Source organism: Urocitellus parryii, unplaced genomic scaffold, assembly GCF_045843805.1.
Source record: "Urocitellus parryii isolate mUroPar1 unplaced genomic scaffold, mUroPar1.hap1 Scaffold_151, whole genome shotgun sequence".
In the NCBI taxonomy this organism is placed as follows: Eukaryota; Metazoa; Chordata; class Mammalia; order Rodentia; family Sciuridae; genus Urocitellus; species Urocitellus parryii.
Window position 1 is genome coordinate 366,048 of NW_027552070.1, and position 16,863 is coordinate 382,910.

General features: G+C 44.0%; 1 long non-coding RNA gene across 1 annotated transcript in view; it reads right to left on the minus strand.

The window, feature by feature from the left end:
* Window positions 1–8,256: 8,256 nt before the first annotated feature.
* The window catches only part of LOC144251697 (uncharacterized), a 38,514-nt gene continuing 29,907 nt past the window's right edge, over window positions 8,257–16,863 (minus strand). Inside the window, exon 7 of the long non-coding RNA XR_013342733.1 lies at window positions 8,257–8,328. This is a non-coding gene — a long non-coding RNA (uncharacterized LOC144251697). The remainder of the gene's footprint in view (window positions 8,329–16,863) is intronic.

Below are 16,863 nucleotides of genomic sequence, written 5' to 3' on the forward strand. Positions count from 1 at the left end.
TCTCCAGAGTGCTGTCCAGTCTGGCTCTGCTGGCCGAGTGCTGCTGCAGCCAGCGGGCTCCGTGCCTCTGTGTGCACCCCTGCACCCTGCTCCCATCCTCAGGGCCGTCACTGCCTCTCCATGAGAATACCACAGCTCAGAAATCCTGGGCCCTGCTCAAAGCCCCTGCAGCTTTGGCCCTTGGTCTGGCTCCCAAACCTGTCCTTCCACTCTACAGACTGTTTCCACCCAAAGGAGACAGAAAATTTAAGACTTTGGGAATTTCTTATTGCATCAGCATAAATATTATTTAATTTCCCACACACTCAGATTTTGTCTATTTAAAAAGACTATGAATCTTTCCGTTTTGAAATCAAGATGGTCAGGATTAATGACACACCATAAAATTTTACAGGCAGTCATTAGTGCCCACGTGGCTCCTCGGTGGCTTGGCGCTCCACTGTGGCTTGGGCTCCACCTTCTCCTCTTCGTCTTCTCCTCAGAGCAGGATTCAGCATCGCTGACCAAGACCTGGGGCTGGAAGGAGTGAGGTGGGGATGAGTCATTGTGAACCTGTGTTTTAACCTGGGCAGTGACAGTGGGACCTCAGACACAGCAGCTCGCTGACATTTCCCCTTCCCACAGGAATGACAGCCCATCTCATTCTCCTGTGCACACGTCCCCTTGATCAGCTCCTTTGCCCCTCACCTCCCTCCCAGCTCCTTATGATTTACTTCAAAGTCTAAGTCCTGCACAGACTGCCTCCTGGCCCTGTCCCAGCATTGAGTTCTCTTTCTTGGATTGTCCTCAGTATTAGCTCACTGAAATGACAGATCACCACAGTGGCTGAGAAGGACTCCACCTAGCCAGGACAGAGGATGAATGTGGCAGAAACTCACCCAAATAGCTAAGGAAAGAAACCCACCAACTAGCTATGGGCACGTGCTCAGGAAAGCCAGGCCACCATCGGCTTCAGGACAGCTGGACCAGAGAACTTCCTTTGGTTCTTCCCTTGCATGTTGGCCTGAGTGTGCTCCACTACTGTAGGCTTTGCCCATCTGGTCAAGGAAGATGGTCACAAAAGCGCCCATCTAGCACATGATGGAGGCAAGAGGAAGCATCCTTACCAGCTCTGGCAGAAAGAGCTAGAAACACTGTTTGGCCCAAATTTCAGCAAGTGCCCATTGCTGAAGATATCTCTGAGGCCAGAGAAATGGGTTCCGTTTGCCAGAAGTATAACCTTTGTTATTCTGTTAGCACTGGCTGACTGTCCTGGGACAAGTGGGGCAGCTGACACAGAAGGGGTTAGAGGCCAGTCATGGTGACTGATTACAGGGACCCCTGTAATTCCAGCTACTCAGGAGGTTGAAGCAGGAGGCTCAAAAATTTCAGGCCAGCCTCAGAAATAGAGAACAAGACCCTGTCTCAACAAATAAATATCTAATATAAAAATGAATAGGGGTGTAGGTCAGTGGTAGAGTGCTGGCCCACCATGCATGAAGACCTGGGTTTAATTCCTGCTACCACAAAAAATGAAAGGGGATTAGAAAGCCTGCTTGGTAAACAAATGTTTAGCTAGCATCCTTCATCATGGTTCTGCCAAAGTCAGGTTGCATATGCAGCTCAAGACTTTATCCTAGAGAGAATGTAAGGTCAGGAGGCCAAGGGCAGGACTTCTTTTCCATTGTAATTCACCTAGCCACCATGTCTTAAGTACCTACCGTGGTGCTAGGTACCCATGGACAGTGAATACACATACACTCTGCCCTCAAGGATGCCTTCTATTGGGAGAGGGGCCACTTGAAATTGCAGAAATTAATCAATTTACATGACTCTCCTCAGTGCTAACCAAGAAAAAGGAGAAATAGCCCCAAGTGCTAATACTCTGTCTCTTGAATTGATTTATTTTTCCAAGGCAATAAAATTTGAAGATTGCAATTAGTTAACCATCATGAAAACAAATCTTCAAATATTTCTTTCACTGTGGTGACAGTGTTGAATAAAAATGAACATCAAAATACACATCATGTCCCATAGGAATCTACTTGCATTGATGTTAAACTGGGTCAGTTACTGTAGAAACATTAAGATTTCTATGCACCATCCACTGAAGTTAGTTTTCAGTACTAGGAAAAAATATGTATTTCAGGTGGATAAATATTTCTGAGAATAATCTTGTGAAAAGTTGATTATAAATCCACATATATGAACATGAATGAATTTAGGGAATGTATAATAAGACACATATATTTCATATTTTGAAAAATCTGGAGAGTTTTTGTGTGTGTGTATATACTCAGGAGGTTGAAGCAGGAGGCTCAAAAATTTCAGGCCAGCCTCAGAAATAGAGAACAAGACCCTGTCTCAACAAATAAATATCTAATATAAAAATGAATAGGGGTGTAGGTCAGTGGTAGAGTGCTGGCCCACCATGCATGAAGACCTGGGTTTAATTCCTGCTACCACAAAAAATGAAAGGGGATTAGAAAGCCTGCTTGGTAAACAAATGTTTAGCTAGCATATACACACACACAAAACAGACACACAGACATTAAAAATTTGAAAAATATATGCCAATCGAAATTCATCATGAAATATGTATCATCCACCAATCCCAAAATATTTATTTTACTGAACATGGATTTTTGTATCCTGTTGTTCAAGTAGGAAGCTCACCAATAGGTTGAATTTTCAGTTCCTACAGCGATTGGGAGGAGTGATCTCTTCTCACAATTCGTATCTGCCAAGTCAGCCACCTCACAAGAATATACGTGGGATACCAGGTAGGATTCTATATGTGCATGTAAAAATACATGTGCTGAATAGGCTACGGAGAAAGGGAGACAGGAATTCACATATTTGTTAACTTGAAAAACACACGGAGAACTATTTCTATTCAATTGGACTAGATTTAGAACACCTACCCTTTATAATGCAAAAGGCAAGTGCAACTATACACCATGCCTCCTCTGAACTGCTTGTATTTCTATTCTGTTTGGGTTATTTTTCTCCATCATATTAGGATTCATAGTCAGAGTCTAGTAGGGTATGGGTTAGTGTCAGGGAATCAGTATTTCAAATGGAAAATAGGAAATGAATCCAATGTGTATGCAAATACGTGCTACACAAAAATCTTCCCACTCTCATCCAGAACAATGCCTTGACATGACCTTCGCCCCAAGTAAGAAGCAACTCGAGGGGAAGAGTTAGAAAATCTGTGAATATATATGTGGAATGGAAAATGCTCAGGAGTTCACAACCTGGGAGGTGGTAGAGGAGTTTCCATAAGTAAGGGACAGGGTAAACCCTCCACATACATGGAACTCTGCTGACCTAAAGACTTCCTGAGAAACTGCCTCTGAGTTTGGGCACTTGAAATCTATGTTGTTGTCAGGAGCTTTAGCTGCCTTTGTAGTGAGACCATCAAAGCTGGGTCTGCATCTATGTGACCTGGAGGACATAGTTTCTGATTTTCCAATGAACATGAGGCAGAAGTGCTGAATTCTCTCTTTGTAGGTCAACAGTGGCCACTGGAGGCTAAGTGTCTCCCCGTGTGGACTGTGAAGCCATTTGGTCCTCCTCTACTTTTTGTGGTGTTTCTTGCTGCTGCACTGGGAGTTTGGTATTTGCTTCATGAAGTACAAGGAGTTCAACTGGGACACAGTGCTGGAGGGAGTTCTGTCACGTGTGGTGGATCAGGGTCCTAGGAGAATGCACCAACCAGTCTTCTATCCCACAGAGCTTGCCCCCTTGACCCTAGCAACCTGATTCTGAATATTGCCCTGAAACCTCTCCATATAACAAGATGCCTTTACATATAATTGTCTGCTGGCTGCACCTTGTCAGTCACAAGCCCTTTGGAAGCCAATGTCAGATCCACATGGCCCTACCACAGATGTTTTATCACACTCCTGCACATCACTTCTCTAGGCCCACTACTCAGCAGGCCCCAACTTACTGGCATCTCTGTTCTACACCATTTTCATGAAACCCAGTCAATCAAGGCACTGTCTGGTACACTCCTGATCAGCAACAGGACATCCAAAGGATCTCCAGTGCCACCTGGTCATGGGAACTTAAAAATGTCATGGTATTTATCTAGCCATTTTTAAAGGATGAAGTTGGAGGCACTGTGGGTTTCCATTCATTCAGGAACCATTAAATGGTGAGGAAGCTCCTTTCAATGAAAGCTCTGGAGAACTCTCACAAACAAGGCTTCAAAAGAGTGGCCAAAAGGTCGCATGAAGCCAGAAACTTTGAGGTCTACAAGGTGAGGTCCATGTGTGTTTTGACTCTCAAGGATGGCTGCCAGGTCTGTAAGAATCAAATCATGTGATATCCTGGAGGAGATTCCCAGTGCTCTGTGGAAAGCCAACCTGGGCCTAGATCTCAGTTTCCAAGGGCGACTCTCATGCGTGGCCTACTAACATCTCAACACAATTCATGGCAATACTTCTCTGAGGTCAGTTCCAGAACTCAGTCTCCAAGGGGAATCACACCAGAGTTCACGCCAAGGTGGACCCAGTCATCTCTTCCAACCGCCACACAAATGACCACAATTCAAACCAAAACACTGCCACATGGCCCTCATCTTCTTCCATATACACACTCATCATAACCTCTGGCTGGAGGTTTCCATCAGGGGCGCAGCCCAAGACAGTGTCCACAATAAGCTCCCTTGCCCCTCATTTGCCTAATATCAGGGTGGCCTGGACAGCCTTCCTGTGCACCAGGAGTGATCAAATAGGCCTGCCTTTAATACTGCTCTGCTTCTCCAATTTGAGGCCTACTGACTGCAGGGTATAGATTCTTTGTGTGAATTGGAGTCAGGAGAAAACCCAAGGACCTATGGGCTAGCTTCTGCAGGGCTTTGAAGAACTCATTTGACCCAAAGGATCCCTATGCTCTCTTGATGGAAGTCAGGAACCTTACAGAGGAAGGCGAGAGACTTCATCCAAAATGACTGCTTTTTTGCCAGTTTGGCTTTGGATGCACACATGGGATCTTTCTTCAATCCATCAGGTGCTGACAATCTAAGCCACAGCCTCACACAGGGCCAAGAGGCTGATTCAGACACATCCCTTTGCAAAGCAATGAAGCAAAGAGCCACAGGTGATGCCCATTCATTTCTATTTGAAAACTATTTTCTTCAGGCTTCACAAAGGGGTGCCCTGAGGCAAAGGCCTTCCTGACATTCAGGGCAACAGAACAATAGGTAAGCAAAAGGCCCAAAGCAGGCTTTCTCCACTGAGACTTTACTGGTCCCACTGATATCTGAGTTTTCTGAGATGCTCACCATTCCTTTCAGCTATCCAGTACATGGCCATGTCACAGAGCTTGGAGGTGGTACATATATTTTTTGTGGGACACAAAACCATGAGCCTATTCTGGAGAGTGGCCAGAATTCAGGAAGAAAACAGGAACTTAGGAAGATAGTAGGTGTTGCCCATCCATAAGCCAAGCCGCAGTCCATTCATAAATTGGGCAGGATGAATACTGGGAAGCTTTCTACTAGACAGGACACATTAATTGATGCATTCTCTTTTCTAATGTCTACAACCAGGGACACAGTGAGATCCACAACTTAGAAACACTCGCCTTGTCAAAAGACTTACTAGAAACGGTCCACTCCAAACAAACAAACCGCCTTTCCTACCTCTTCTCAGAACATGAGACAAATCCACAAACTCACCCCCACACCCACAAAGGCACCTCCTTCCCCCAAGTAGGTCTGTGACTACCCGGAGTGTCGTCTGACTGCTGGGCCATACTATGTTCCCCCGAAATGGCCTGTCCTGTCTCAGATCTGCCCTCCTTGGCCAACTCTGTGCAGTTGTCAGGAGCCAGCCGTGAGCCACTACCTGCTTTCTCAGGCAAGGCCCCCTTCAGAGCTTTCCTGGCATTTGGCCATCCTCACATCAGTAGGTACCAAGGAAGACTGACTCTGTCCTTGGTAAATCCAAACAAGTGAGCCCACTGGGACTGGGACTGGGCCTGCCTCTGGGTGCCTGGCTTCCTGGATCCCAAGTTCAGAGAGTTCCATCACCAAGGAAGTCAGGTGAGGTCACTTCCTTCAGGAACTCAATGAGGTCACTGCCTTGGCAACCACTGTGTCCTAACAGTTGCTTGCAAGGGTCCCAGGAGATGGAGGCTGCCCCTGCTTCCTGTGACACTTTCACAAGTTAGAATGGAATATCAACCATAGGCACCAAGGAACAGCTCTCCACTCAGGCCTGGTTTGGTCCACCTTGTCTACATTAAGAAGAGAGAGGCTCATTCAGACACATCCCTTCATCCTGACCAGGTTGTTTGCCATGGAACATGACTTTTGCTCTCTCAGGTCCTTCACAGCTGCCTACATCTTCTCCAGGGTTCATTTCTGCATGGACCTTTGAGGTTCTCAGCAGGTGGAAGATCCCCTCCATTCCTGTATTGTAAGACCAACTCTGTCCCTGCTCTTCTGTAAAGTTCGATTGAGGGAACAGTGTCTGGTTAGGGTTAAGAACATGTTCGATTTGGGTTAGGAATCATTCTGCTAGTTGTAGAATGGTATTGGGAACCTGCGATATTTATAATCATATATCGGTGAAATATATGTATGAAAACAGAAATCTAAGTAAGATTTGAAGGCCAGAAGGGCATTGGGCCCTTGATTGGGATACTTAGCTTTGAATTACATTCAGCACAGATGTCTCAGATAAATTGATATACAATGGCATAGGACCTTGTACCTTGGATGATTGAATGTAGAAGAGAACCTCCAGTCAAAAAGGGATAGTAGGTAAGATTAGGAAGCTAGTCGGTAGGTTTAGGAAGAAGAGTGAGTATAAAATTTGGACCAAAAGTTCTTTACCAATAGGGTGTCGGTCAGAGAGTGAATGTAAATGTCAGCACATGTGAAGAGTCAGTCACAATGATGAACTGGGGAAAAATATGTAGGAAAGCAGATATCAATAGAGACATTAGGAAATCAGGCAAAGTATAAAGTGAGTGATAGGATTAGACATTTTCAACAGGGTTGAGGTTGAATATGTAGTCTTAGGAAGAAACAAATGTGTAGTCACCAATAGGTTTGACATTGGAGAGCATTAGGCAACCTGGAGAAGGAAGTTTGTAGTAATCCATGCTCACTTTCCAATCAGGCTTTGCTACAATCATAAGTGTGACCTTTGCATTTTGTGTCCAGAATATCACAGTGATAACATGTATATGTCGATCAGGTGACATGAGTATTTCTTCCACCATTGCTGGGAGCAATATGTTGAAGACGTATTAAGTAGTATTTGGGGGTACAAATAGGTGTACCCTGGGTCTATGAATATAGAGATAATGCATGAATAGACCATACTGTGAATAAATAATATAATGGCTTCCAATTTAAATAATGGATTGAGTTGATATCTGAAACTATATAGGAAATCTTATATTGATACACAATCATTCATTCCTACCAGTTATACATCTAATGGCAATATTAGGGTTATGGTTTACCGTGAAGGGTGTGTGATTTTTGCTTCAAAAGTGATTATGGAAATTTAAAATCATGTGTTTGGAAAGAAGTCTCATGAACAAACCAGACAAGAAACATGGAGGAATGCATGTGTTCTGAAGCAGGAAGTGATTGAAAGTGAACCAAATGTCTAGAAATTTTTAAACTTGAGGATTAAATATATATCCTATGATGTGCATCAGCTGAAAATAGTAAGGGACCAGTGTTGAATAAAAATGAACGTCAAAATACACATCATGTCCCATAGGAATCTACTTGCATTGATGTGAAACTGGGTCAGTTACTGTAGAAACATTAGGATTTCTATGCACCATCCACTGACGTTAGTTTTCAGTACTAGGAAAAAAATATGTATTTCAGGTGGATAAATATTTCTGAGAATAATCTTGTGAAAAGTTGATTATAAATCCACATATATGAACATGAATGAATTTAGGGAATGTATAATAAGACACATATATTTCATATTTTGAAAAATCTGGAGAGTTTGTGTTTGTGTGTATATATATATATATATATATATATATATATACACACACACACACAAAACACACATATAGACATTAAAAACTTGAAATATATATGCCAATCGAAATTCATCATGAAATATATATCATCCACAGATCCCAAAACATTTATTTTACTGAACATGGATTTTTGTATCCTGTTGTTCAAGTAGGAAACTCACCCGTAGGTTGAATTTTCAGTTCCAACAGCGATTGGGAGGAATGATCTCTTCTCACAATTTGTATCTGCCAAGTCAGCCACCTCACAAGAATATACGTGGGATACCAGGTAGGATTCTATATGTGCATGTAAAAATACATGTGCTGAATAGGCTACGGAGAAAGGGAGACAGGAATTCACATATTTGTTAACTTTAAAAACACACGGAGAACTATTTCTATTCAATTGGACTAGATTTAGAACACCTACCCTTTATAATGCAAAAGGCAAGTGCAACTATACACCATGCCTCCTCTGAACTGCTTGTATTTCTATTCTGTTTGGGTTATTTTTCTCCATCATATTAGGATTCATAGTCAGAGTCTAGTAGGGTATGGGTTAGTGTCAGGGAATCAGTATTTCAAATGGAAAATAGGAAATGAATCCAATGTGTATGCAAATACGTGCTACACAAAAATCTTCCCACTCTCATCCAGAACAATGCCTTGACATGACCTTCGCCCCAAGTAAGAAGCAACTCGAGGGGAAGAGTTAGAAAATCTGTGAATATATATGTGGAATGGAAAATGCTCAGGAGTTCACAACCTGGGAGGTGGGGGAGGAGTTTCCATAAGTAAGGGACAGGGTAAACACTCCACAGACATGCAGCTCTGCTGGCCTAAAGACTTCCTGAGAAACTGCCTCTGAGGTTGGGCACTTGAAATCTATGTTGTTGTCAGGAGCTTTAGCTGCCTTTGTAGTGAGACCATCAAAGCTGGGTCTGCATCTATGTGACCTGGAGGACATGGTTTCTGATTTTCCAATGAACATGAGGCAGAAGTGCTGAATTCTCTCCTTGTAGGTCAACAGTGGCCACTGGAGGCTAAGAGTCTCCCTGTGTGGACTGTGAAGCCATTTGGTCCTCCTCTACTTTTTGTGGTGTTTCTTGCTGCTGCACTGGGAGTTTGGTATTTGCTTCATGAAATACAAGGAGTTCAACTGGGACACAGTGCTGGAGGGAGTTCTGTCACGTGTGGTGGATCAGGGTCCCAGGAGAATGCACCAACCAGTCTTCTATCCCACAGAGCTTGCCCCCTTGACCCTAGCAACCTGATTCTGAACATTGCCCTGAAACCTCTCCCTATAACAAGATGCCTTTACATATAAGTGTCTGCTGGCTGCACCTTGTCAGTCACAAGGCCTTTGGAAGCCAATGTCAGATCCACATGGCCCTACCACAGATGTTTTATCACACTCCTGCACACCACTTCTCTAGGCCCACTACTCAGCAGGCCCCAACTTACTGGCATCTCTGTTCTACACCATTTTCAAGAAACCCAGTCAATCAAGGCACTGTCTGGTACACTCCTGATCAGCAACAGGACATCCAAAGGTTCTCCAGTGCCACCGGGTCATGGGAACTTAAAAATTTCATGGTATTTATCTAGCCATTTTTAAAGGATGAAGTTGGAGGCCCTGTGGGTTTCCATTCATTCAGGAACCATTAAATGGTGAGGAAGCTCCTTTCAATGAAAGCTCTGGAGAACTCTCACAAACAAGGCTTCCCAAAGAGTGGCCAAAAGGTGGCATGAAGCCAGGCCATTGAGGTCTACAATGTGAGGTCCATGTGTGTTTTGACTCTCAAGGATGGCTGCCAGGTCTGTAAGAATCAAATCATGTGATATCCTGGCTGAGATTCCCAGTGCTCTGTGGAAAGCCCACCTGGGCCTAGATCTCAGTTTCCAAGGGCGACTCTCATGCGTGGCCTACTAACATCTCAACACAATTCATGGCAATACTTCTCTGAGGTCAGTTCCAGAACTCAGTCTCCAAGGGGAATCACACCAGAGTTCACGCCAAGGTGGACCCAGTCATCTCTTCCAACCGCCACACAAATGACCACAATTCAAACCAAAACACTGCCACATGGCCCTCATCTTCTTCCATATACACACTCATCATAACCTCTGGCTGGAGGTTTCCATCAGGGGCGCAGCCCAAGACAGTGTCCACAATAAGCTCCCTTGCCCCTCATTTGCCTATTATCAGGGTGGCCTGGACAGCCTTCCTGTGCACCAGGAGTGATCAAATAGGCCTGCCTTTAATACTGCTCTGCTTCTCCAATTTGAGGCCTACTGACTGCGGGGTATAGATTCTTTGTGTGAATTGGAGTCAGGAGAAAACCCAAGGACCTATGGGCTAGCCTCTGCGGGGCTTTGAAGAACTCATTTGACCCAAAGGATCCCTATGCTCTCTTGATGGAGGTCAGGAACCTTACACAGGAAGGCGAGAGACTTCATCCAAAATGACTGCTTTTTTGCCACTTTGGCTTTGGATGCACACATGGGATCTTTCTTCAATCCATCAGGTGCTGACAATCTAAGCCACAGCCTCACACAGGGCCAAGAGGCTGATTCAGACACATCCCTTTGCAAAGCAATGAAGCAAAGAGCCACAGGTGATGCCCATTCATTTCCATTTGAAAACTGTTTTCTTCAGGCTTCACAAAGGGGTGCCCTGAGGCAAAGGCCTTCCTGACATTCAGGGCAACAGAACAATAGGTAAGCAAAAGGCCCAAAGCAGGCTTTCTCCACTGAGACTTTACTGGTCCCACTGATATCTGAGTTTTCTGAGATGCTCACCATTCCTTTCAGCTATCCAGTACATGGCCATGTCACAGAGCTTGTAGGTGGTACATATCTTGGACACAAAACCATGAGCCTATTCTGGAGAGTGGCCAGAATTCAGGAAGAAAACAGGAACTTAGGAAGATAGTAGGTGTTGCCCATCCATAAGGCAAGCCGCAGTCCACCCATAAATTGGGCAGGATGAAGACTGGGAAGCTTTCTACTAGACAGGACACATCCATTGATGCATTCTCTTTTCTAATATCTACAACCAGGGACACAGTGAGATACACAACTTAGAAACCCTCGCCTTGTCAAAAGACTTACTGGAAACAGTCCAATCAAAACAAAGAAACTGCCTTTCCTACCTATTCTCAGAACATGAGACAAATCCACAAACTCACCCCCACACCCACAAAGGCACCTCCTTCCCCCAAGTAGGTCTGTGACTACGCGGAGTGTTGTCTGACTGCTGGGCCATAGTATGTTCCCCCGAAATGGCCTGTCCTGTCTCAGATCTGGCCTCCTTGGCCAACTCTGTGAAGTTGTCAGGAGCCAGCCGTGAGCCACTACCTGCTTTCTCAGGCAAGGCCCTCTTCAGAGCTTTCCTGGCATTTGGCCATCCTCACATCAGTAGGTACCAAGGAAGACTGACTCTGTCCTTGGTAAATCCAAACAAGTGAGCCCACTGGGACTGGGACTGGGCCTGCCTCTGGTTGCTTGGCTTCCTGGATCCCAAGTTCAGAGAGTTCCATCACCAAGGAAGTCAGGTGAGGTCACTTCCTTCAGGAACTCAATGAGGTCACTGCCTTGGCAACCACTGTGTCCTAACAGTTGCTTGCAAGGGTCCCAGGAGATGGAGGCTGCCCCTGCTTCCTGTGACACTTTCACAAGTTAGAATGGAATATCAACCATAGGCACCAAGGAACAGCTCTCCACACAGGCCTGGTTTGGTCCACCTTGTCTACATTAAGAAGAGAGAGGCTCATTCAGACACATCCCTTCATCCTGACCAGGTTGTTTGCCATGGAACATGACTTTTGCTCTCTCAGGTCCTTCATAGCTGCCTACATCTTCTCCAGGGTTCATTTCTGCATGGACCTTTGAGGTTCTCAGCAGGTGGAAGATCCCATCCATTCCTGTATTGTAAGACCAACTCTGTCCCTGCTCTTCTCTAAAGATCGATTGAGGGAACAGTGTCTGGTTAGGGTTAAGAACATGTTCGATTTGGGTTAGGAAACATTCTGGTAGTTGTAGAATGGTATTGGGAACCTGCGATATTTATAATCATATATCGGTGAAATATATGTATGAAAACAGAAATCTAAGTAAGATTTGAAGGCCAGAAGGGCATTGGGCCCTTGATTGGGATACTTAGCTTTGAATTACATTCTGCACAGATGTCTCAGATAAATTGATATACAATGGCATAGGACCTTGTACCTTGGATGATTGAATGTAGAAGAGAACCTCCAGTCAAAAAGGGATAGTAGGTAAGATTAGGAAGCTAGTCGGTAGGTTTAGGAAGAAGAGTGAGTATAAAAATTGGACCAAAAGTTCTTTACCAATAGGGTGTCGGTCAGAGAGTGAATGTAAATGTCAGCACATGTGAAGAGTCAGTCACAATGATGAACTGGGGAAAAATATGTAGGAAAGCAGATATCAATAGAGACATTAGGAAATCAGGCAAAGTATAAAGTGTGTGATAGGATTAGACATTTTCAACAGGGTTGAGGTTGAATATGTAATCTTAGGAAGAAACAAATGTGTAGTCACCAATAGGATTGACATTGGAGAGCATTAGGCAACCTGGAGAAGGAAGTTTGTAGTAATCCATGCTCACTTTCCAATCAGGCTTTGCTACAATCATAAGTGTGACCTTTGCATTTTGTGTCCAGAATATCACAGTGATAACATGTATATGTAGATCAGGTGACATGAGTATTTCTTCCACCATTGCTGGGAGCAATATGTTGAAGACGTATTAAGTAGTATTTGGGGGTACAAATAGGTGTACCCTGGGTCTGTGAATATAGAGATAATGCATGAATAGACCATACTGTGAATAAATAATATAACTGCTTCCAATTTAAATAATGGATTGAGTTGATATCTGAAACTATATAGGAAATCTTATATTGATACAGAATCATTCATTCCTACCAGTTATACATCTAATGGCAATATCAGGTTTATGGTTTACCATGAAGGGTGTGTGACTTGGTTCAAAAGTGATTATGGAAATGGAAAATCATGTGTTTGGAAAGAAGTCTCATGAACAAACCAGTCAAGAAACATGGAAGAATGCATGTGTTCTGAAGCAGGAAGTGATTGAAAGTGAACCAAATGCCTAGAAATTTTTAAACTTGAGGATGAAATATATATCCTATGATGTGCATCAGCTGAAGAAATAGTAAGGGACCAGTGTTGAATAAAAATGAACGTCAAAATACATATCATGTCCCATAGGAATCTACTTGCATTGATGTGAAACTGGGTCAGTTACTGTAGAAAGATTAGGATTTCTATGCACCATCCACTGAAGTTAGTTTTCAGTACTAGGAAAAAAATATGTATTTCAGGTGGATAAATATTTCTGAGAATAATCTTGTGAAAAGTTGATTATAAATCCACATATATGAACATGAATGAATTTAGGGAATGTATAATAAGACACATATATTTCATATTTTGAAAAATCTGGAGAGTTTGTGTGTGTGTGTGTGTATATATATATATATATACACACACACACACATACAAAAAACAGACACACAGACATTAAAAATTTGAAATATGTATGCCAATCGAAATTCATCATGAAATATATATCATCCACAGATCCCAAAACATTTATTTTACTGAACATAGATTTTTGTATCCTGTTGTTCAAGTAGGAAACTCACCCATAGGTTGAAGTTTCAGTTCCAACAGCGTTTGGGAGGCGTGATCTCTTCTCACAATTTGTATCTGCCAAGTCAGCCACCTCACAAGAATATAAGTGGGATACCAGGTAGGATTCTTTATGTGCATATAAAAATACATGTGCTGAATAGGCTACAGAGAAAGGGAGACAGGAATTCACATATTTGTTAACTTGAAAAACACATGGAGAACTATTTCTATTCAATTGGACTAGATTTAGAACACCTACCCTTTATAATGCAAAAGGCAAGTGCAACTATACACCATGCCTCCTCTGAACTGCTTGTATTTCTATTCTGTTTGGGTTATTTTTCTCCATCATATTAGGATTCATAGTCAGAGTCTAGTAGGGTATGGGTTAGTGTCAGGGAATCAGTATTTCAAATGGAAAATAGATAATGAGTCCAATGTGTATGCAAATACGTGCTACACAAAATTATCTTCCCACTCTCATCCAGAACAATGCCTTAACATGACCTTCGCCCCAAGTAAGAAGCAACTCGAGGGGAAGAGTTAGAAAATCTGTGAATACATATGTGGAATGGAAAATGCTCAGGAGTTCACAACCTGGGAGGTGGTAGAGGAGTTTCCATAAGTAAGGGACAGGGTAAACACTCCACAGACATGGAGCTCTGCTGGCCTAAAGACTTCCTGAGAAACTGCCTCTGAGGTTGGGCACTTGAAATCTATGTTGTTGTCAGGAGCTTTAGCTGCCTTTGTAGTGAGACCATCAAAGCTGGGTCTGCATCTATGTGACCTGGAGGACATGGTTTCTGATTTTCCAATGAACATGAGGCAGAAGTGCTGAATACTCTCTTTGTAGGTCAACAGTGGCCACTGGAGGCTAAGTGTCTCCCCGTGTGGACTGTGAAGCCATTTGGTCCTCCTCTACTTTTTATGGTGTTTCTTGCTGCTGCACTGGGAGTTTGGTATTTGCTTCATGAAGTACAAGGAGTTCAAATGGGACACAGTGCTGGAGGGAGTTCTGTCACGTGTGGTGGATCAGGGTCCTAGGAGAATGCACCAACCAGTCTTCTATCCCACAAAGCTTGCCCCCTTGACCCTAGCAACCTGATTCTGAACATTGCAATGAAACCTCTCCCTATAACAAGATGCCTTTACATATATGTGTCTGCTGGCTGCACCTTGTCAGTCACAAGCCCTTTGGAAGCCAATGTCAGATCCACATGGCCCTACCATAGATGTTTTATCACACTCCTGCACACCACTTCTCTAGGCCCACTACTCAGCAGGCCCCAACTTACTGGCATCTCTGTTCTACACCATTTTCATGAAACCCAGTCAATCAAGGCACTGTCTGGTACACTCCTGATCAGCAACAGGACATCCAAAGTTTCTCCAGTGCCACCTGGTCATGGGAACTTAAAAATGTCATGGTATTTATCTAGCCATTTTTAAAGGATGAAGTTGGAGGCACTGTGGGTTTCCATTCATTCAGGAACCATTAAATGGTGAGGAAGCTCCTTTCAATGAAAGCTCTGGAGAACTCTCACAAACAAGGCTTCCCAAAGAGTGGCCAAAAGGTCGCATGAAGCCAGGCCCATTGAGGTCTACAATGTGAGGTCCATGTGTGTTTTGACTCTCAACGATGGCTGCCAGGTCTGTAAGAATCAAATCATGTGATATCCTGGCTGAGATTCCCAGTGCTCTGTGGAAAGCCAACCTGGGCCTAGATCTCAGTTTCCAAGGGCGACTCTCATGCGTGGCCTACTAACATCTCAACACAATTCATGGCAATACTTCTCTGAGGTCAGTTCCAGAACTCAGTCTCCAAGGGGAATCACACCAGAGTTCACGCCAAGGTGGACCCAGTCATCTCTTCCAACTGCCACACAAATGACCACAATTCAAACCAAAACACTGCCACATGGCCCTCATCTTCTTCCATATACACACTCATCATAACCTCTGGCTGGAGGTTTCCATCAGGGGCGCAGCCCAAGACAGTGTCCACAATAAGCTCCCTTGCCCCTCATATGCCTAATATCAGGGTGGCCTGGACAGCCTTCCTGTGCACCAGGAGTGATCAAATAGGCCTGCCTTTAATACTGCTCTGCTTCTCCAATTTGAGGCCTACTGACTGCGGGGTATAGATTCTTTGTGTGAATTGGAGTCAGGAGAAAACCCAAGCACCTATGGGCTAGCCTCTGCAGGGCTTTGAAGAACTCATTTGACCCAAAGTATCCCTATGCTCTCTTGATGGAGGTCAGGAACCTTACAGAGGAAGGCGAGAGACTTCATCCAAAATGACTGCTTTTTTGCCAGTTTGGCTTTGGATGCACACATGGGATCTTTCTTCAATCCATCAGGTGCTGACAATCTAAGCCACAGCCTCACACAGGGCCAAGAGGCTGATTCAGACACATCCCTTTGCAAAGCAATGAAGCAAAGAGCCACAGGTGATGCCCATTCATTTCCATTTGAAAACTGTTTTCTTCAGGCTTCACAAAGGGGTGCCCTGAGGCAAAGGCCTTCCTGACATGCAGGGCAACAGAACAATAGGTAAGCAAAAGGCCCAAAGCAGGCTTTCTCCACTGAGACTTTACTGGTCCCACTGATATCTGAGTTTTCTGAGATGCTCACCATTCCTTTCAGCTATCCAGTACATGGCCATGTCACAGAGCTTGGAGGTGGTACATATATTTTTTGTGGGACACAAAACCATGAGCCTATTCTGGAGAGTGGCCAGAATTCAGGAAGAAAACAGGAACTTAGGAAGATAGTAGGTGTTGCCCATCCATAAGGCAAGCCGCAGTCCATTCATAAATTGGGCAGGATGAATACTGGGAAGCTTTCTACTAGACAGGACACATCCATTGATGCATTCTCTTTTCTAATGTCTACAACCAGGGACACAGTGAGATACACAACTTAGAAACACTCGCCTTGTCAAAAGACTTACTGGAAACAGTCCACTCCAAACAAAGAAACCGCCTTTATTACCGATTCTCAGAACATGAGACAAATCCACAAACTCACCCCCACACCCACAAAGGCACCTCCTTCCCAGAAGTAGGTCTGTGACTACCCGGAGTGTCGTCTGACTGCTGGGCCATACTATGTTCCCCCGAAATGGCCTGTCCTGTCTCAGATCTGGCCTCCTTGGCCAACTCTGTGAAGTTGTCAGGAGCCAGC